The 21,644-nt window shown below is 37.0% G+C and overlaps 1 long non-coding RNA gene across 3 annotated transcripts in view; it reads left to right on the forward strand.

Moving 5' to 3' along the window:
• Positions 1-21,644, forward strand: part of LOC125182949 (uncharacterized) — a 67,076-nt gene that overhangs the window by 27,140 nt on the left and 18,292 nt on the right. For all 3 annotated transcript variants that reach the window (XR_010829365.1, XR_010829360.1, XR_010829369.1), the window contains one exon: positions 12,402-12,543. This is a non-coding gene — a long non-coding RNA (uncharacterized lncRNA). The remainder of the gene's footprint in view (positions 1-12,401; positions 12,544-21,644) is intronic.

The following is a 21,644-nucleotide window of genomic DNA, read 5'->3' on the forward strand; positions in this document are numbered from 1 at the left end:
TTTATCTAGGAGTAAATCCCAAGCCCTACATTTCTGAAGAACTGAAATGTGTGAACATATCTGGTCTTGCACAGTTTAATGATTCTATCTTTATATTCATTGAATACATATGGAATAAAATAAACCAATATGAAAAAGGATAAGGAATCTGGTCAAGGACTATCTGACTTTTATTATACACAAGGTGAATGGCAAGCTTTCTGTTCCCTAGTTAGAGGACTGCAATTTTAAGCTTAGGATTCTGTTACCAATATACAGTATTAGTTTTTCTTTTCTGTGTTTATTCAGCAATGTTGATTTTACATCAGCTCTTTTGATGATGATCTTAGTATTTAGCTCTTTCATTCAGAAGTGCATTTCTGTGTGTGCTGTGTGTGAGAGGGCAGGGGGGTGAAAACTTTGGAACAGATTTGTTGAGGATATCTAAGAAGATTCTTATTCTATAAACATTTTTTTTTCTTTGTTGTTGTTTTGTTTTGTCTTTCTATTCTATGACAGATATGAGTGTTTTCTGTAGACAATGTATTCTATTATTATTATTGTTATTATTGTTGTTGTTGTTATTATTATTCCTGGTTTTAATCCAAATTTAATGGAAATAAACAATGTTGATTAAAAAAAAAAACAAACAAACAGCTAACTACATTCAAAATATCAATTCATGACGCACTCATCTACTCAAAGTAAAGTCTGCATGTTTAGCTTCTCTGACGAACAGACTTTCCAAATACCAAAGTTGTTCTGAAGAGTGATTTATGAAGAATTCTATTTTATGTATATTTATAAAGAAAATCTCTGCCCACTGTTGCATCTTCATGATACACAGAATATGACTTCATTGCTTCTCTTTGTGTAATTTCTTCTGGAATTGTTAGTATTACTGACAATAAGTTTATCTAAGGATTTTGTCTGACATGCCAGAGGACTCATATGTTTAGGTGTATTAATCCTTCAGTAAAAACAGAGTCACAGAACAGATATTAGATGTGTCCTTTCTTTTGATTTGCCTGGCCTTGGAATTGAAATAGTAATTGTAGTGATGAATAGAAACACCCTCAAGTTTCTTGAACAAGGATGCCTCAGTAATATTTCCCATCTTCTTGACCAGGGTAAATATCTCAATTAAATCTGGACTCCCTTTTCTTCCCCTCTGCTCTGCTTCTCTTCCTTCAGAAGTTTTAATTTCCTTAGGAAGAAAATAGAGTTATTTTGCATTAAATGGAGCCAGGCTGTGCTATAGTTAAGCTGAGCCTCCAGGGCAAACTGTAGAGTTTACTGGTTTGATGTCCTAATGTTTCAATGTAGACATAACCTTCCAGGGTAATGAAGACCCTGAGCCTATAATACCAGAAAAAAAATATCAAGAAACACAAACCAACGGAAGTTAAATTCTATTTTTTTTGCTGTTCATAAACCTGCCAAATTCTCTTAGCAAAGACTACAAAAGCCATAAAAATCATCCTCTCCTTTAATTCTCCCTTTACCCTTAAGTCTGGCAGGGAGTTTGCGGTTGTACAGTATTCTCAGATACAATTTCAGGTTGCTCACAGAAACTGTGTTAAGGTTGTCACAGCAACCCAAGGCAAAATTTACCTTGCCTTTGAGGATTCTAGATTCAAACCAAGCATTATTTTCAAATGAGGGGAGGCTAAACTTTGTGGAACTTCATAAAAGCCACATACCTATTAATTCACTCTGTTGCTATTGACCTTCTTCACTCTAAGTGCTCAAAATCAGCAATTTCACTATAGCTAATGTAATGACTTAGTTGGTTGGCTGCAAATAATATTTACTCAGCTGGATGAAATGCACAGCTCAAAGACCAAATTAGTTTGTGAAATGTTATCTAAAGATACTTTCTTGCTCCCTAGATGTTTGATACAGAAGCAGAGACTAATGAATCCCAAAGGCCAGACTCCCAGTCTGTTATTCTTCTTTCCTACCTCAATTAATGACTTTTTCTTCCAGTTTATTTTTAGAGCTTATAAAACCTAGCGATGCACACTTTTTTTTTTTTTTCATGTTCCATAGAGAACAGGAGAATAAAAAAAGCATTATAGCTCCTTGTATTTCTTTTCAAATAAAACAAAACAAAAACACAGTTACTTTTAAGTTATGGTGTTAATGTCATTGAGCTTAGTTATCTTTCGTTGTCTGTTCTTTAGGTACATGCTCTTAGGACTGATTCTCACCCAGTTTCAGCTAGAGTGGTTCACAGCCAGGATTAAATATGAATGGGAAAGGTTCTTTGAGCTGTGTAATGGAGCTCTGTTGTAAATGAGAACATGATCCTCTGTTATGGTACAGATGACTTTGTCTCAGAAAGAAAATTCATATAAAGAAATCCAGAATAGTACAGATGGCAGGTTTTTCAAATGAAATCTATTTTCCTCTCAGAAAGTCCTCATGGCTTTACTAGTTTAAAAACAGAAAGTGTCACCACCACATTTCTTTACCCTGAAAAGCACTTTAATTTCCTTTTCTGGGGGGAGGGTGTGGTGGGGATATTGACTTTCTGCTAGACAGTGATTAAATCACTAACACATGCAAGAGGGAAATGTATCTATACTTATGCATATACATATATACTTTCCTTACCTCAAAGCTGGCACTTTAACATTTATTTCAGTTTTAGTAGGTTTGCTTATTGTCTGTTTTGACCTCTTCCATGTCATTTATTGCAAGTATAGCATTGTCCCCTCAATCAATCCATTGTTCAGAACAGTCAGTTGCTGATTTGAAAGAGCCTAAAGTAATTTATCTTGTGTAATCTAGCTGAGAAGAGTTATTCAATGACAGATGGTGAGTCTTTATATAAAAAAGTTATTTATTTATTTATTTGTTTGTTTGTTCATTCTAGAATTTCCCTTTGCAGTTAGGTTGTAGCAGGGAACAAGAAATTTTATTTTCCTCTGAAAGTATGAAAACTGTTATTTGTCTTTCTCTTCTATTATGACAAGATATGAATATTTCGTGTAGATGATGCATTTTTTTCCCATTATCTCAGAATCTTCTCTCTAGTTATGAAATGTGCTTCCTGTGAAATTCATACACTTCAATTTTTCATGAGCTCCAGGGACCTCCTATCTAGAAGTACTGTTGCTTGGCATCTCCTCCTAGTTAATCCTCTCTATGTCAGTGAGCGTAGTTTTCTTTCAAACATTTCTTTGTAAAATAAATAAATTACTCAAATGTGCAGATTACTCATAAGGTCTGTCTTTTGTACACCTATGTTCTGCATCTGCTTTCCCATGTTAAGAGAAATTTAAGAGTTTTCTGTTTCATGATCAATTGTACTTATACTGGAATAAGGCCACAATGGTATCTGGAGAGATACTGAGCTGTGATCTTAATGAGATATCAGAATTTGTTCTAAATAAGAAGGAATTATTCTGTTTTCTTCCCTTCAGAATAGCAAAGTATTTTTTTTAAATGAAGTGTTTATGCACAGACTGGAAAGGAATGAATACAAATCTGCATTCTTCTGTCCTTTGAATTTGAATGAGAAATGAAGTTGTAATTATTGGAAATCTTCACTTGTACCTTGTAATTTGCAACGTTTTAAAGAGTAAACAGATTACTGAATGCATCCAAAAGCTTGATCGTAAGGATTAATGCTTGGGAAGATGAAAGGAACTGTCTAGCTATAAGACTTCGGGTTAATCTTACCTTTCATATAAAAGGGAGAGAGCTAGTTTCTTATTTAAAGAAAAACAAAGTAAGTAATGCAATCTATAAATGCTTTCAGTCATAACAGCACCTGAAACTTTTTTGATTACTGTTACTGCAAATAATCTCAATGTTAAATCCTATTTGTAATCTAATAAAGCCCTATATTAAAAATAGTTAGGTTTTAGACCTGCAGTTCTGACTGAAATTCTGTTTTAACGTCTCACCCTTTGGTTAATTAGAAAATTTTCCTCATTTCCAGGCTGAATATATTCATGGATACTTTTTTTTTTCTTTTTTTCTGAGGTAATTTATTAAGTTAAATATCTCCTAATGTCAAGTTCTCCTCTCGATGCTTGCTTTGTATTTTTTGACATCTTATTTCCCCCCTTTTTATTTTTATTTTTATTTTTATTTTTATTTTTATTTTTATTTTTATTTTTATTTTTATTTTTATTTTTATTTTTATTTATTTTTATTTTTATTGAGTTTTGTAATAAGCAAACAAACTAGGCTGCTTTATGTTGTCACTATAAATGATACCCTTGTGCAAAACCTGATATCTATCTTCTTGTTGTTGTTGTGACCAAGGTGAAGAGCAGAGATATGTGAGCAGCTTTTAATTAAATATCTTGAATGTGGGTAGCAATCTTTACAGTAATTTAGCCCACACTGAACTGTTTATTGTTGGAGTTGGGCTGTTGACAGTATGCAGGCTTGCTAGGTTAAAGCTAGTATTTCTATGTAGCACTGTGACTGTAGTTCAGAGATATCTTTGGACTCTCATAAGATCACTCATAAGAGTGTTGTTCCTCTGAGCAACCTACAAGCTCTTCCTTAAAACTGGTATAATTTGGGTAAATCCTCTTGAAAATAAGTGTCCAGAGTGTCAAAAAATATTCCCCAAAAGTACAGATAAAATGAAAATAATGTGCTCATTGAAGATACTTTTGCTGTGCTTCTCCATTTTCATGGCCACTTCCTTTTGTCTATCTATTACTTTGTGTCCTGGTTTCAGTTAGTATAGAGTTAATTTTCTCCTAGTAGCTGGTAGGGTGCTATGTTTTGGATTAGGATGAGAAGAGCGCTGATAACATGCTGATGTTTTAATTGTTGCAGAGCAGAGCTTACACCAGGCCAAGGACTTTTCAGCTTCTCGCTCTGTCCTGCCAGCGGGCAGGCTGGGGGTGCAGCAGGAGCTGGGAGGGGACAGACCCAGGACAGCTGACCCAAACTGGCCAAAGGGGTATTCCATACCATCTGACGTCATGCTAAACAATATATAGGGGTGGCTGGCCGGGGTGGGGGGCCGGCTGCTCGGGAATAGGCTGGGCATCGGTCAGCGGGTGGTGAGCAATTGCATTGTGCATCACTTGTTCCGTACACATTATTAGTAGTAGTACTATTACCGTTATTATTATTATTATTATTGTTATTATTTTCCTGTCTTAATAAACTGTCTTTATCTCAACTCACAGGCCTCATTTTCCCGTTTCTCTCCCGCATCCCAGAGAGGACCACAACAGTCCTTTTTGGTGCCCAACGTGGGGCACAAAGGGTTGAGATAATGACAGATCTGACCAGAGTGTGTTAAACTAAAATTGGTATAAATGTTAGACCTGCTTAATAGTTGCTAGTCACAATGTTGATTTCTTTAATCTCCAGGACACTTTGTCATTCACCAACATTCAGCTACAGTTTAAAGCAAAAATCCTTAGCAATATATTCATGGGTTTTCATTATTGCATTAATAAATTTGATGGTACTTCTGTTGCTCACGTCCTTGAGGTTATCCAGGTCTCTCTTGCTCATTCTTACTCTACATTGGCAGGCAGCTTTCTTTTACTGGCAGATTTCATTAGCAACTTCCCAAACTTCATGTTGCAGTCAGTAATGAAAAATTAAGCTGTTGTAAGAACATAAGAAATACTGCACTGAGTCAGACCAGTCGTCCATCTAGCCCAGAGTTGTGCCTCCAGCAGTGGCAGCGGGAGATAACATTTAGGGAGCCCATGTGCCTGAACACTGCCTGTGGACCACAGAATCCTAGAATCCTAGAATGGCCTGGGATGGAAGGAACCTCAAGGATCATCTAGTTCCAACCCCCTGCCATAGGCAGGGACACCACCCACTAGATCAGGTTGCTCAGGGCCTCATCTAACCTGGTCTTGAACACCTCCAGGGATGGGACATCCACAACCTCTCTCGGCAACCTTCTGGTACTAAAACTAGTTCCTCAAGTGAATCTCCTTCCAGGAAGATCCTATTCCTATCCAATGCTGTTCAAGTCCTCTAATCTTTCAGTTCTTCTATACAGTTCATATTTATTTATTTTTTTTCCAACTAATATTTCCCATGTAACACTGTCAGCCATCAGCACAGTTTGAGTAAATGCTTCCCTATTCCAGTTTGTTTGCATGTGCTAACATACATGCCTCTAATCCCACACAGAATGTTTTAGTGTCCAAATTCCATGAGGAACTTTATAAATGAGTGCCTTGCTTTTACTCACACCCCAAGGCAAATATTGTGTATCCCCCTTCCCCTTTAACTCATTTGACAAAAGAAGAAGACCCCCTTTCTCTAAGAGAACTGGAATAGTAAAGTTACAAGGAGATCTGAGAGCTGCACCCTAGGGAACCACAATATATGTCCTGTGGGCCTAGCCCATTTTTAGAGGTTTAAACCAGAAATAGAGCTTGCTCTCTGGTATCTCTGTCTTTCCTGAGTAATCTTTCTTGTTACAGGATCTTTTAATCAATTTCAGTATATAGGAAATGAACAGAGGATCTCCTGTGTGGTTAAAAATCACAGCTAGTCCTTAGAGAGACGACAAAGCAGTCCAGCCCCTCTGGAGAAGATTGCCCCTTGTCACTGAGGAAATCTATGACTGTGTGAGAGTCACAGAGATCACTGACAGTAATTAATTTTTGTGTGTGTGTGTGTGTGTTTGCTTCATGCTTTGCTCTAGTTTATTTGGGATTATGGCATTCTTTTCTACTTTATTCACAATATTTTATGGTTAAAATTAAATAGAAGTTTCCTATAGCGGTATAGTTTTTAAGATTCTGCAAGACCAGGCCAAATGCCTGTGTCATAAACACAGCTGGTCAGCACACAGGTCATCAGGAGGCATTCCTGTTGATCTAGCTCCAGTCCATTAATACAGTAAATTTATTCTCTTTTTATTTTTTTTCCATAAACTTTAACATTAAGCACATTCCTCTTACTTCAAAATATATTAACAGCTTAGTAAACTCAATCCATTTATTGTATGTTTAATCTAGAATGTTATGTAAACTTTAGTTCCAGAAGACTTCTAATTTATCAAGAACTGTTTTGCAAACTTTTATCAAAGTAAAATCTGCTTTGGCTTTCTTAACTTGGTTGCAATTTGCAGGCACTCAATTCATACTGTTTTGTAGCAAATAGTTGCCTAATTCCCCAGCTGAAGTAACATTATGCAGCATCAGATACCAGGGTTGTTGTTTTTTTGTTTGGTTGTTGTGGTTTTTTGTCTGTCTGTTTGTTTGTTTGAAGTCTCTGTCCAACAGGTTTGACATAGAAGCAGTTAATCAAATCAAAGTGACCATATCTAGATGACCTTTAATCTCATTCTTACTTCAGAGTAGCCCTGTGCAATCCTCCTTTTTCTTTTATTATTTGCTTATTATGCAAATAGCTGGACACATTAGACAACATCACTCATAAAATCAATGTGATGTGATTGTTTCCAGTGCTTCACCTGGAAAGTTGCATTTGTTGAACTCTCTTCTCAGATGGTTAGAAGCAATTTTAAAGTCAAATGCTGAGGCTTTAAAACTTAAATCTTTTTAGTTTTTTTTTTTTGTAATTGCTGATGCCTTTTAAATCATAAAGCATTTTCTCCTCCAATTTTGAATCATCTTAGTGCATTTATAAACAAACATTATATTTTTTCCCAGTCTATGTTCTGGTTAACAGAGGAAATCTCTTTTGATGTCCTCTTATGATTCTTTTTTGATTCCTCAGTCAACCTTGTAACCCTTCTCTGTTTTTGTTTAAATTAGTTATTTTGACAATGGGCAGTCAGAAACATACACAGTTTCCCAGATCAGACATTTTATTTTATTTTGGTAAAATGCCAATGGCAGTTGCACATCTGCAACAAACTGGATGTATTTTAGAATTGAACTTGCTTCATGATATGTGTAGTCCAATGTTATCCCACAATCAGCTCCTAGGGTTTCAATCTTCTGTTATTTCCAGCAGAATGGAAGAAACTTCAGTTCAGTTAAGGTTTAGTAAAATAACACTATATAATTAGTACAATGAAGTCATATAGTTCTTCCTGCAAAATATTCTGTGCCCCTGAAATCATGGTGATGATGTCTTCAGTTTTGACTCTGTGACACAAAGTGATGCCCAGAGAGTCCTGGTCTGCATAGCTGGTTTTGTTTTAAATTTCATCGAAACATTTCGCTCAGTCTAGTAGTTGCCATTCATCACTATTTTTGTCTTCTTTTGAACCATTTCCTTACTGACCTCACAATTTTCCTAATATTCCGTAGTATAAGTGATAATTCCCTATGTTAAATTTTATGTTATGCCTGGCCAAATGCCAAACATAAGTGCAGTTTTCCATCTCTCACTACTCTAGATACTCACTTATCTCTTCAAAGGCAGCAGATTGATCTGGCGTGACTGATCTCTGGTAAACCCACATAACATTTAGAGATCCCACATTTGATGCTCAGATTTCTGATTTATGGGGAGGAAGAGGTTGCCATACATCAAATGATAATGAGTAATCACAGCACACTTGCAGCTGATGTGGGTGATATTGTGGTGGTAGTGTTGTCCCTACACTTGCAGAGACTTAGTTCTGGGAAGATTACTTGATGAACAGGGAACAATTTCTCTCTCACATTTGTCTTTGAGTATGAGATGAGATTACAGAGATTACATGGTAAATACTGGGATAACAGATTGACATGAGCTTAAAAATGTATTTAAAAGGGGTTTATAGATGACGATTTTGCCCTGAATATCAGCCTGAAATACAATGACTCAGCATTACTTGAGAGAAGTTACACAGCCTCCAGCGCCCCTTCGTTAGTTGACATGTTTTTCTGTAGGGACAGGTTTTACCAGCTGAATATATCTGAATCTTGGTCTATACCACAACTGGTATGCAACAGTTGCATATTATTCCTAAAAATGTCTTCATCAATATACTCATAGAAAACACGTCTCTTTTCATTATCCTGTAGTCTTTCCAAATTTCAGAATTTACACCCTATAATAGCAGCACATATCTTAAAAATATATTTAAAATGTAAAATTTTCTTTAAAACTCAATTAATGTGTGTGTTTTTTTCTCTATTCTTGCACCATATTTCACTCACATCAGAATATCCAGCAGCTTCATACCATTATTGTTACTATTAATCTCATTTAAAATAAGAGTTGAAAGTAACTTTTGGTTCACATATCCAACCTTCTTCTAAAGAGATAACATTTATCAGTTCATATTACGGCTAGTCACTGTATATGGCCTTCTTCAATAGAATGGCATTGTGGCAGTTACTATAGTTATCTTTACACAAAAGCTTTTTTTTTTTCCTTTTTTTTTCTTTTTCCCCTTGTGGAGTCTTGTTTTCCTTAATTAGTCTTCATTAATTTTAAAAAGGAGATTAATGCTGTGTATGTGAGGGCTCAGCTGTGGCTGTATGAGGCAGTTAGAAAAGGGTATGGTAATTGCCTGTTCTTTCTGTCTCACTGCTGCTGAAGGGGAAAAGAAATGAAACAATAACTTCTAATATCTGATTACAGGAAGTTCTTGATGCCTACATTCGATTTTGCTGCATTGAATCTTCATTAACCCAGTATCTGTTCTCATACTGTGAGTCTGGCATAGAAAAAATTGAATATATTTCTTTATCAAGCAACTTGAGTTGTGCTTAAAATCCTTCCAGGGACAGACTGAATCTCTACTGTCTCTGCTATCATCTATTTGGATTCAGATTCCTAGAAGAACCTAGGCACAGCATTTTTCAGTTTCTGTATACATTTGAAAGAGCTGAAGTGCAGGTGGGGGGTATATACGTGTAGATTTAGGGTAAATTGAAAATGATCCCAAGAAGCACGTCTTGTGAACTAATGGTTTTACGACAAAGGCTACAGTTCTAACTAGAATATGCGATGCTTATCATCTTGATTCTCCACTCTCTTGCACCTATATATATATCTATATTATTAAATGATGAAGTATCAGGTTAGCCTTTTGGCTTTTCACTGAATGCCTCTGCTTTATCTGTATGATTACATCTGTGTTAGATTTGCCATATGCATGTTTGTTACTGTGTGGTTTCTCCTTATGTCATGGTAGGTTTTCTATCTCTGTTGCACCCAAATTCTGAAATGCATTACAAAGAACACCCAATTTCTGTTTTAAATGGATTACCTTTCAGCTGAACCACTCTGCAGTAAAAATGATTAAATTGTAAATTGTGATACAGTCTCTCTCTGTTATTTAGGCCATATTTTTTCTTAGGGACTTCTAATTCTCTTTACTTTTATTTTGGAAGGGGGAGGGAAGTAGGAGGTTGCACTGCAGATTCTGTTTTGCCATGGGGTTCATCACACAAAAATCAAGTGGGTGATTTCAGTACAAAGCTATTTGATTATGCAACATGAAATCACGTAACAGCACAATTGCTTCAAATTCATGGAATCATTTTAATTATCTCAGAGTAATGCTCGCCTTTAATGTTTCTTTTTTTTAAAAAAAAGCAAATTAAAAAAAAAAACAACAACACATTTTTAATGTTCTCATGTATTTTCTGATTATTTTCCCTAGGCACTCTGGAGTCCATTGTCACTTGAAATGGCTGTGACTACAACATTAACATCAATGAGAACTGAGGTTCAGGGTTTTCATAAGGCTCAGCCAAAGAATACAAAAGAGATGGTATTCTGATTAAACTACAAAAAAGTCACAAAATGTGACAGGAAAAACGCTGTACAGGAGCCAGTACCAGCTTCTGCAGTATTTTCTCAGATGATTTGCTAACTGAATGAGGCTAGAAGTTTAGCTAATCTATGCAAAGCTCGAATTTCAAGGAGAAACCATAAGACCTGTTTTGTTGTTGTTGTTTTGTTTATTTTTGTTTTTCCCTGGGAAAATAATAAAAAAGAAAAGGAAATTCCAGGAGATTAGCTAAACGAACTGATACACATCCTGTGGGAAGAGAGAGAGAATTTAGCATACAGACAGCTGTATTTCTTTGATTTCTATGGGAAATTCCACTCTGATCTGAAGAAATATTTGGTGGAGGGAACATTTAACCAAAAAGGATTGTTCTTGTGGAAAGTTTTTACTATAAGGGTCATTTTTTCCTCAACTCTCTCCCTCCCCAAAACCCACTCCTTCAAAAAACTATGTTCAGCATCTTCACACTTTCAGAGTGTGATGGACATTTTTTTAGAGCTCCTTGGAGCATCTTCATTAAAACATGTAAATGTATACTTCTATGTCAGTGGTGCTATATTCTACAGCTGAACATCCTAACATGTTATAGAAGAGACTCCTATGCACAACAATGTATGGAGCTAAAACTACTAGTCATTTGTAATTGATGTTAATAACATAAAGCCACAATATTTCACAGAAAATAAGCCAACTGAAACTATCTGATACCCACAAGCACCACCATTTATTAAGCCGACACTTCTCATTGACTACCCCATGTATAAAAATGCATATTTGAATGTCAAAAAAACATTCCATCTGTTATCAGGGATTTTCTTCCAAGTATTTGAAAGCCTGTGACATTACAAAAATGTATCATATTTTATCAACACTATTACTGTTTCTTGCAGATGACTGTGAAAAGGCCACTGTATAGCTAGCGGCTACCAAATATTGCTTTCTGTATCATAAGTCACAGTAATTCGAAATAATGATGACATTTGGCTTTGGAATAAGTTTTTCCTTTGGTGACCTGAATTTTTATTGGAATTTTTATTGTGTACTTGGCAGATGCTAATTTAAGAAAAGCAAAAGCAATGATCACCATCGGATTTATTTTTGCTACAGGTGAACCCTGCAATTTAGCTCGTCACATGCAAATTAAAATTGTCTTACGCTATTTAGCTTGGTTAGATGACATTAATGTGATTGCTTATGCACCTTCTGTCTCATGGACTTGAAGTGCTCATTTGAGGCTCATCAGCAATGAGCTATCTTTGGTGACAGCTACTGTAAATGTACTTTGGGAAAACTGATTTAAGAAACTGGAGCTCTTCAAGGTAAATGTTTTGTGGTGTTTCATTCCAAGCCTCCATAAATTCATCAGAATCCTATTTAAAGATCACTTTCTACAAAGTTTGTGGGCTGCCACCTTGAAAGTGAATTCTCATCTTGCTGCAAGCAAATATGGCCTTAGGAAGAGTGAAAAAAAATATATGCCAGGAATTCATTCTCTAGTGGAAAATTGCAACAAGGCAGCATTAAAGGAGCTTGTTTAAAGCACAGGAGAAAGTCAGCACTTTGCACTATGAAACCCACAACATTGTCTTATTAAAAAAAAAAAAGTTTGATTTTGGACATTGTTAGGATTCTCTTACTGAAAGGCAATGATCTTTATTCAAACTGTAGACATTGACCCTTCTATTTAAGTAATAATAATAATTATTATTATTATTATGTTTAGCCACCTTCTCCTTCTTCTATTTCCTTTTATTTGTAGTTTTATGATGGAGACTGTGGAAGAGCCAGAATATCTGTTAGCAAGTATCTGGGTGGGATGGTGTTCCTCTCCCTATTCTATGTGCTGCTGATGGAATGAATAGTGCTGAGCTCTCATCTCTCATTCTTTTGGTCCAAAGTCAGTAAGTAATCAGATTATATTCTTTAGGAAATTCTAAAATTCTGAATAATTCCTTTTTTTGTATGTGTGTGCTTGTTATTATTGTTGTTGTTGTTGTTATTATTATTATTACCTTAATGACAATATTATATTAAAACACTGCAAAGGTGAAATTGAATCTGAGTCTGCTGTGTGGAGTTTAAATGCCAATTCTGGCACCCTATTGGTGTTGGGGAGCTGGGAGTCCTGGAGCCATGGGGAGCAATGAGTGTGCCAGTAGCTTTGCAACCAACCTGCTTAGCCCTGCGGGTGTTCAGTCTTCTGCCACTTCCTCCAGATGGAAGGGCAGTCTGGCTTGGTCTGGGGTTGGTGGCTACCCCAGACACCTTGTTACACTACCTTTCTTATCTCAGTGCTCCCACACCCTGTGGCGGATGGGCTATGTGCATGAAAACTGTGGAAGTTTGTGGTTTAGAGTGCTAGAGCGTGACACATGGTAAGACTGCCCTGGATCCAGGCAATGCTGAAACAGCCAGCATCTGTGAGACGCACCAGCAGAAGCTGTGACAGATTTCCAGACAAACTCTGCCTGTAGTTTAATGAGAATTTGTTGGGAAACTTAGTTTTCAACAAATTCACCTCTTCCATGCCTCTGAGAAGCATTCAGGAAATCCTCTACCAGCTCCGCCCGATCAGAGGCTCCCACAGGCTTGCTTTTGTCATCGGTTTTGCTCAAGACTCACATGATGCCTCAGGGTGTGTGTGGAGGGGAAAGCACTTAGCAATAGAATAGCATCAATCTGTGAGAGAGATTTTTATGGAAAAAAAAAATCAACTTCACCTAAACGACCGAGACTGAAAAAGGTATGAGTGATTGAGCATTTGAACGGGTAGGACTCTGTCATTTTGAAAATGCTGCCTTCTGCTTCATTCTCATCAGACCCAGATGGTGTGGCTAATGTTTTACAGTTTCTAGCCAAGTCAAGGGCTTAGACAGTAGAAAACTGACTGATAAATCATGCAGAGGGAGCAGCACACTGAACACTTGGCAGGTGTTCCTCCGACTCTTTTGTTGGGGAATTTACCAACATAGTTTTCCCAAGAAAATCATAGTTCAGGGTGAAGTCAGGCTTTTCTTTTCTTCAAGCTACAGAAGCTCAGGAGCCAAGAGTGTCTCTTAGCTGAGATGCATACCCAAGTACGTGCTTGACCTCTTCTCTGGATGCAGTCAAAACCAGAGTGATGCTTATTTTGGATGTTCTACTGTGTTATGGCAGCAGACAGGCATGTTTGCAGTGTATCTGAAAACTGTGGCTTTTTTATTTATCTACATTACTTAAAGGTTTATAGATTATATTTATTTCCTCCTTCATACATAGGGAAGTTCAGACAGTAAGATACTTCATATCTTAATTTCTCCTGATGGTAGAGTTTATCACTATCCCTATACATCACAAGGTCAAAAGTTGTGCACAAGATAGACTTCATCATCAAATTAATTAATCAGTAGATCTGGGACACATAGTACCCACACATATTTATAAATGCAGGGGTAGGATCCAGATTTATGACAATAAGTAATCAAAACTGCCTGTCCATCCTGCACAATGTGCTCTAGGTGATCCTGCTTGTCAGGGGGGTTGGACTAAATGATCTTCAGAGGTCCCTTCCAACCTCAGCCTTTCTGGGACTTCTGCAAGGCTGGGGACATTTCCCATACACTGTGGAGTTTGTTAGCTTGGCTCCAACACTTAATGCCAACTTCATGCCTTTGTGAAAGCTATGGGACAGAAGGCAATACTTAGTCTGAAATATTTTTTATAAGGTTTATAACTAAGTACGCAGTTCTTTGCCTCTGTCTAATGCAGAGCATATTTGTCTTTCTAAGTGAGTTGGTAGTAAACAAATCCCGTATCAATAACCATAGAAAATTGATTTTAGTTTATGTAGTAAGAAAACCAGGCTAATTTAACTTAGCCCATCCAGTGATAAGCAAAGTTTTGGACACTTCACGTTTCTCTGGTGAAGAATCCTGATAAAAAACCTTACACCTTTTATTCTATTAAACAATCATTTTCTACGTGGTTAACTTCACATTAGCTGCTTCAGTACATCTGCACAAAGAGGTTTCCAAACAAATCATGACTCTTTAAATGGTGTGTGCAATGAAACATCATGTAAATGGTAACCAGAGCAATTTAGAATGTTTTCTTTACTTTTTTTTTTTTAAATAGGATACTGCTAAAATCATACTGCCATGCAATTAATAAACAACTTTCTTAAAATTTAACTATAGCAAATGGCAGCTAACATGAAACAAATAACAATGAAAACTTAAATACATTCATAGAGTAATTTAAGGCCAGAAATACAAGCCATGGAAGTGACTATTTGAACACGTTTTAAAAAGTCATAAATAACACCTCAGATTTAGTTTGTTTTAAGTTTGTGCTCAAATGTTATTAAAATCTCTTTAAAATAATAGTAATAATAAAACTGAAATGCTCTTTGCCTCTGGTTGCATACATTTATAGCAGAAACAAAAAAAATCATTTTTCTTAAAAATCAAGTTGAGTGCAAATCAAGGGCTCAAGCCTTGGAAATACTGTGTTTGGATGGAGTTTAAAAAATGTTAAGGTTGCAGTGAGTGTTAAAAGACTGACCTTTATTGGCACTGACTCTTCCCAGTCAATCAAATTGAGGAACATGGAATTTGTTCATTCCCCAGAGGCTTGCACACTGCTGAGAGTCCAGCAGAGTTGTATTGTTAGGGGAAGACCCTGGTGTCTGACCACAGGATGGGGGCAACAAGGTTACTGCACACCACATATGCCATTCCTTTTTGTGTTAGCCCAATGGGAAAATGGACAATAGCCATAAAGATGTATATGTTTACAAAATGTATTTCAAAGAAGGTTGAGCAGAGGGTTAGCAGCAACCCTGCCTAAGATTTGTGGAGTCTGAAGCATGTGCAATTCTGAAGCAAAGGGCCACCCTGCAAAATCTGCAACTCCTAAAGAATACAGAAGATTTGTCTGACAGCTGGTTTGTCATCTTCAGTCAAGAGGAACTGAAAAGGTGTAAAGGCTCAACAGCCAGAGCCTCTTGTCCTCTTTATTGCACACAACTCATCCTGACAGACCACCGGGGCACACACACTTTGGGGCTTGTAAGTACGTGGGTGTGAGAGCATGAGGGAAAGGAGGCTACGAATTTGCCTAGAGATTTCATAAAATAAGACCATCCCCCACTTTCCTGACATTGTCCTAACATTAGTTTTGTTACACTGCTTTCATCCAGATCAGTTTTACAGCTGAGTTCTGTGATGTTGATGAAGAGTGAAGCCAGTATAGGTGAGCGAGAGCAGGGAGAGCTCCCACATTTTCTGCAGCAGTTTCTCTGCTCTAAGGAGACAAGGATGTTTTTCAGAAGTACCCACTGAAACTCTCCTTTGGCTGCAGTGTGCTGTCGAGCAGAGGTGAGTACAATCAGAAAGATTGATGGTGCTTTCTGAAGGGCTTCTTTAAAGCATCCTCCAACACACATCTTCATGGTTATATCACAGTGAATTTAGCTTGTGATTCCATATATGTAGCTAAGAATAACAGAGTCTGATTTACTGCTGTATTGCTCTAACTCTGGACTCAATTGAGTTACACAGGCATAAAATTCAATAGTGAATAAATCCATAATATGTGCCTACCCATATAAGTCATTTCCCAAGAAAATGTAAGCATCCTCAATATCATCTCCTCCATAAACAACAAAACCAGAAAAATAAGTGCTGCTTATAATCTTTGTTATACATCCAGAGACACATTTTAAACTGTTTCTTCCCTGCTACGTAGATTCTACTATACACCATCCATCAAGTAACTCCTGCACATGGATATTGTCTCAAAAAGAGTGATTGTAGAACTATTTCCAATACTTATCTGTTTAAAGATTTCCACCCAGCATAAAACAAACGTACCACAGCTGCTTCTCCTGTCTGTACTCATCATATTGGCTCTAAACAGATTATGGTAATTATGATGGAAATTGCAGGAACTTGTCTTCTAATTAAAATGGAAATGGAATTTACAAAACAAATATGTAACAAACTGTGCTTTCTCCTATAGGAAAATAAACTAAAATACAATCAGCATGGTGCTTCCAGATGTGATTCAGTGCTGACATTATGGGCAGGAAGGGAACGTTCAATCCCAGTTTGTCAGCAATGGACAAGACAAACAGCAACACAGAGCTGTCTACCTGGAAAGGAGCTTAGCCAGGGAGTAATGGCTTTTGCCTTTCTTTGAAATGAAGGTTGTGCAGCATTTCTGCTGTAAATGTATAAGCCCTGTCTGTTTGACAGGAATTAAATGGAGACAAAGCAACTGTCTTTTACCATGTATCTGAAAGGGTATTTCAGGCAATGAAATCAGTATGGGAGAAGTCAAGAGAGGGAGGAAGAGACTCTGGAGCAGGAGGAAATGACGTAGGAAAGAATTTGAGGAAAGAGCTGGAGCAGAGTTGTGAGCTAGGAAATATAGTGTCTGTCCTGATAAATTGTGTATGATATCAGAGAGCTTACCTTCTGCGGTGAATAGTGAATGCTATTACAAAACTGTGCAAAAGTGTTTTGTCAAATGAGTGGCACAATAAGGGTTTCACCAATTAAGAGCTGTATTGAAAAAAGTTAAACGAACAAACCTGCTAGTAGAAGATTCCTGTAGATTGTATCCAGCAGTGCAGGGAAATAGGAGCTTCCTCCTAAGTGACAATCTCTGAGGCTCACAACAGGACTGCCATGAAATGTAGCTGTGGAGCTCACTCTTCTAGCATCTTTCCTGCCTCTGAAAATTACTGTAGCCTGTTCTTGCTTTCCTACATCATTTGAAAATGCCTATATTACTGGACTGAGAACAAAGAGTGCCTTTGCTTTGTACTAGAGGAGCAGATATCTGGCTCTGACCCATCTGGGTGACGATCAGAGCTTCTTGCCAAGTGTACAGGACACATACCGATAAAAGGGGGAATAAATGTACACTCTCTTTAGGAAAGCAGGAAAAGAAAGGAAACTTAAAAGACAGCGCCTATGAACGATAAGAAGTGAGCACACTCCTGTCTCTTGTCCAGGTGTAATATCAGGCTTTACACTGATTTGACTTCCATCTCTCTCCTCCATATGCCTCTCCTTTGATAACAGACAGGGCTCGTTGACCCAAACAAAGCAGCAGGCAAACGCAGCTGCAGGATTTCCTGCCAAAGGGGCAGCACACTGAACCTTTCAATGTCTTGAGGGTCTGTGGGCTTAGGTCTTTTATAAACAGGCAACCCAACCCTTTTCTATTAGTTCCACTAAAGAGAATGTGTAAAAAGACTCAAGGCACACTGCAGTAAAACTTTCTTGCAGTTAGGACTTAAACCCAGATCCATACCTGGCTTGCATTCAGCGACCTTAGATCATGTTGCCTGAGAGTTTGATTCATCACCTCACAGACCTATTTACCATCTTCTGCCTCAGGCATGCCTTCTGCAACAGCATAAACCCCTTTCTAAAATATTACACAGAACATGTAGAAAGTGGACGTTGACTTTATTTGACCCGTCTGTAGTATGAGCTCACTAGGATTTTTTTTTTATCTCAGAAAATATATTTGCTTTGTGAACTATAGATGTCTGTGAAGCCATCCTGACTTAGCCCACCTTCTAGACTTGCTTTCTGCACTGAGGCCCAACTTCAGCATGAACAAGGACATCTCCAGGTGGGATAGATTACTCTCCTCCCAGCTGGAGAGCTGATAGAGAGATTTGAACTCACATAGTAGAGAAAATAGCTTTTTCAGAAGTACCCTAACCTCTAGCTAATATGGAAAAATAAGGCACACTCTAATGTCAAGAAAATACCTCAGTTTTTATAAAGGCAGATTTTGTGCCCCAGATACAACCAAAGAAGAGATTTCTCAGGAAACCGTGTGAATATTTTGAATCACGCCTTCATAAAGGGCTCATTAAAGGTAAGGTCTATCCTAGTTCCTTACAACCAGCATTGCCATTTCTTCTATCATTGAAGCCCAAAATTAGTGTTAGCAATGAAAATTTACCTTCTGCCTTTAGAGCACAGTGAATTACTGAGAGAATTCATTCTTGATCTCAATCTGTAACAAATTAAAAAAATTCAATGTCCTAAATTGTGGTCTTTTTGATTGCAACCAGTACAACAGTTTGCTTAAGCTCACTGTGATGTAAATCAAATTATGATTTAGAACTTATTTTTTCTGAACATTTGTTACTTGGCAAAGTAAAATCAGATCCGTATTGATTCTACCAGCTTCTCACTAGACACAAGTGTTTGAATCTCTAAAGCTTGTATTTTTTAGGACAAAGTGGCCTGAATGTATTAAATGTATGAAACCAGGCTTTTTAGATCCAATTATTTTATTGATTATAGCTCTCAAGCTCTCTTGAAATGCTCCTAAAAATCAGGCTTGATTCAGAAAATTTGTACTCAGAATCAAAGGCCAATAGACCAATTTAGCATTGCCTGTTCTGTGGTTCCCACATTAGCTGAAAAATTACTTTTCATAGTGTGGAAAGGTGAAAAGACTATGTTACTTTTAATTATGCTGATTATAGTAATTAGGGGATGATTAACAGTGGACCAGTCAAAGTACTGTCATGCCACATATTTCTTGTTAAATCTTTTACCTTCTGCTATCGTTTTCTCTCTTTTTACCTCCCCCCCCCCCCCCCCCCCCCCCCCCCCCTTTTCTTATTTTCCTGAGATTTTTCTACTTCTCACATTTATGGTTTTTACATTACAGTACTAAGGTAATACCTCTATGCAGCGGACAACAGCTTTAACTTGCCTCCATTTACTTAGCACCTCCTTCAAGAAGCTTTACTCAAGTTACTCCTTCAAGAAGCTTTACTTTAGTCTGGTATTTTGAAATATTAATAATACTGTACTACATGACTCCGTGTTGATAGTACTTCTATCTGGTTTAGCTTCAATGTATTTTAATTCTAGATTGGAATGCAACATTTCATATTACATGTACTATTCAAATGTTCTGTATCAAAGAAGAAAATAAACATGGGCTAGCAGTTGTTTTTAAATGACTAATAATAGGTATTGACTTCTTATAACTTCATTTTATTGTCCACTAAGTATTGATATGGAATGCCTGGAAATGGTAAATTAATTCTGCAAGTATCTTTCACTATGTTCTGCTCAAATGTGATGCCTCAAACTGAATGCTTTTTAATGGGGTGGTTGGATAAAAGCTTTTGTAGAGCAGCTATTAGTTTTTTCTTCTTTTTACATACCACAAAATTATGTCAGTCTTTTTGTAGCTACTGCCATTGTATGGCTAACTTCATCAGCCCAAGATCACTTTATATGTATATTTATTTTTTAGTATTGAATTTCTTCATTTCAGATAGCACTTCAGATTTTTTCCAAAGACCTAATCAAAGTTCACATTATTATAAGCATTAAAATAAAAAATCTTGTTTTTTTCTCAAAATTTTGAATAATCTATTATTAAACAGACCATTTTTTTTTTTCCCTGTAGTAAGGCCTAGGAAATTCAGCTCTATTATGCATGATACAGAAGAAAAAAAGAAAAAAGAAAAAGAAAGGGACTTATATTTGCACTCAGCCAAAGGATAATGAGCAATGTCTTTAAATATGAATTACTGGCTATTAGAAGAATTACAGCCTCAAGAGAATGAAGTTTGATGCTTTTCTGGAATACCTAGAACAAATGGACAATTCCCAAGTCATGGGTCTTCCTGTGAGCTCTAAAAGCTTTCCAGATTTATTTATTTATTTATTTATTTTCCTGTGAGGATTTGATAAGGCTCTTGCTCAACACAGTATTTCAATGTCTAAGTGCTGCCAGACTACTTGTAGCTATTCCTGTGCAGGTACCTAGCAAGAACAACTCTTCTACTGCTCAGTACTGGGAATTTCTGAGCATGTTCTCAGCAATTGCTGGGAAACTCAAGGTGTCATTGTGGAGCACCCACTCTTTCCACAACAGCTGGGCTGCTTCTAGAGAACCAGGTCCTTCATCACACCAGATTTGATTGTCCTCATCACCCCTGTTATATAATATCATAAATCTCAAACCACAATGGCTGCTTTATTTATTTAAAAAATGCAAGTATTTTTCATTAAATAATGTAATAAATTAATAAAATAATGTAATAAAATCTTTAACTCTACTCCACCTCTACAAGATTCTGATTTCAACACGCATCTACATGGCAATCCAGACCTAGCTGCAAGTGATGGAGATGTAACAGGGACAACTGGGGTATGATAGCAGTGAAGCTCTGCACCTCTAAATCCCCAGGGGAGAGCTTCAGATCCACTGGTCTTAGTATATGTCCAGGCAGCCTGGATGCTCTGAATGAGGCTGAAAATGAGGACTGTTATGATGTCCTGTAGTACACAGAGGGAGATCAAGAGGGAGATCTGTTGCAGCTGCCATACGCATGGCATCCTAAGTACAAAGGACTGTACCTGCAAGAAATATAATTTTTGTGGATGTCAAGATGTGTCTGTTGAAATGCCAATCTCTCTCTTTTTTTTTTTTTTTTTTTAACCTCATTGCCTCCACCCCATTCCTGAGAGCACAAAAACACTGGCTTGTCCCGGATTCCCTAGCACCAGTAAAGCAAAGCTATTTTTTTTAGGGTTTGCTTCTAAAATTAGAAGCTGGAAGGCTCTGTGAGCTCTTGTAAGTAATGTGTTTTGCTTTTTTTTTTTTTTTCCTTTACCTTTGGATCTTCTTTACCATAAGACAGGAATAGCAGCAAACGATGTGGAAAACTTGAAGATGAAATGTTACTGGCAGGTGCTGCAGCCAAAGCAACAGCAAAAAGACAAGCAGGTCTGGAAATGCCCCTCATAAAATATCTTCTCAAAAGAGCGTTCTAGTAAGAAATTGTAAGAGAAAAAACTCACTTTGGCAAATAAGCTTCTGAAATGGATGTGGTCTTGCCAGCTTAAACCATTGAATAGGTGTTTCTATATAAAGTAGACGTGAAAAATTGTTCTTTTTCACTCTGTACCAGAGTTCTTTCACAGGGAAACCTTAAGGATGTTTTTTGTTTTGTTTTGTGTTT

This window comes from Anser cygnoides, chromosome 1 (genome assembly GCF_040182565.1).
Source record: "Anser cygnoides isolate HZ-2024a breed goose chromosome 1, Taihu_goose_T2T_genome, whole genome shotgun sequence".
In the NCBI taxonomy this organism is placed as follows: Eukaryota; Metazoa; Chordata; class Aves; order Anseriformes; family Anatidae; genus Anser; species Anser cygnoides.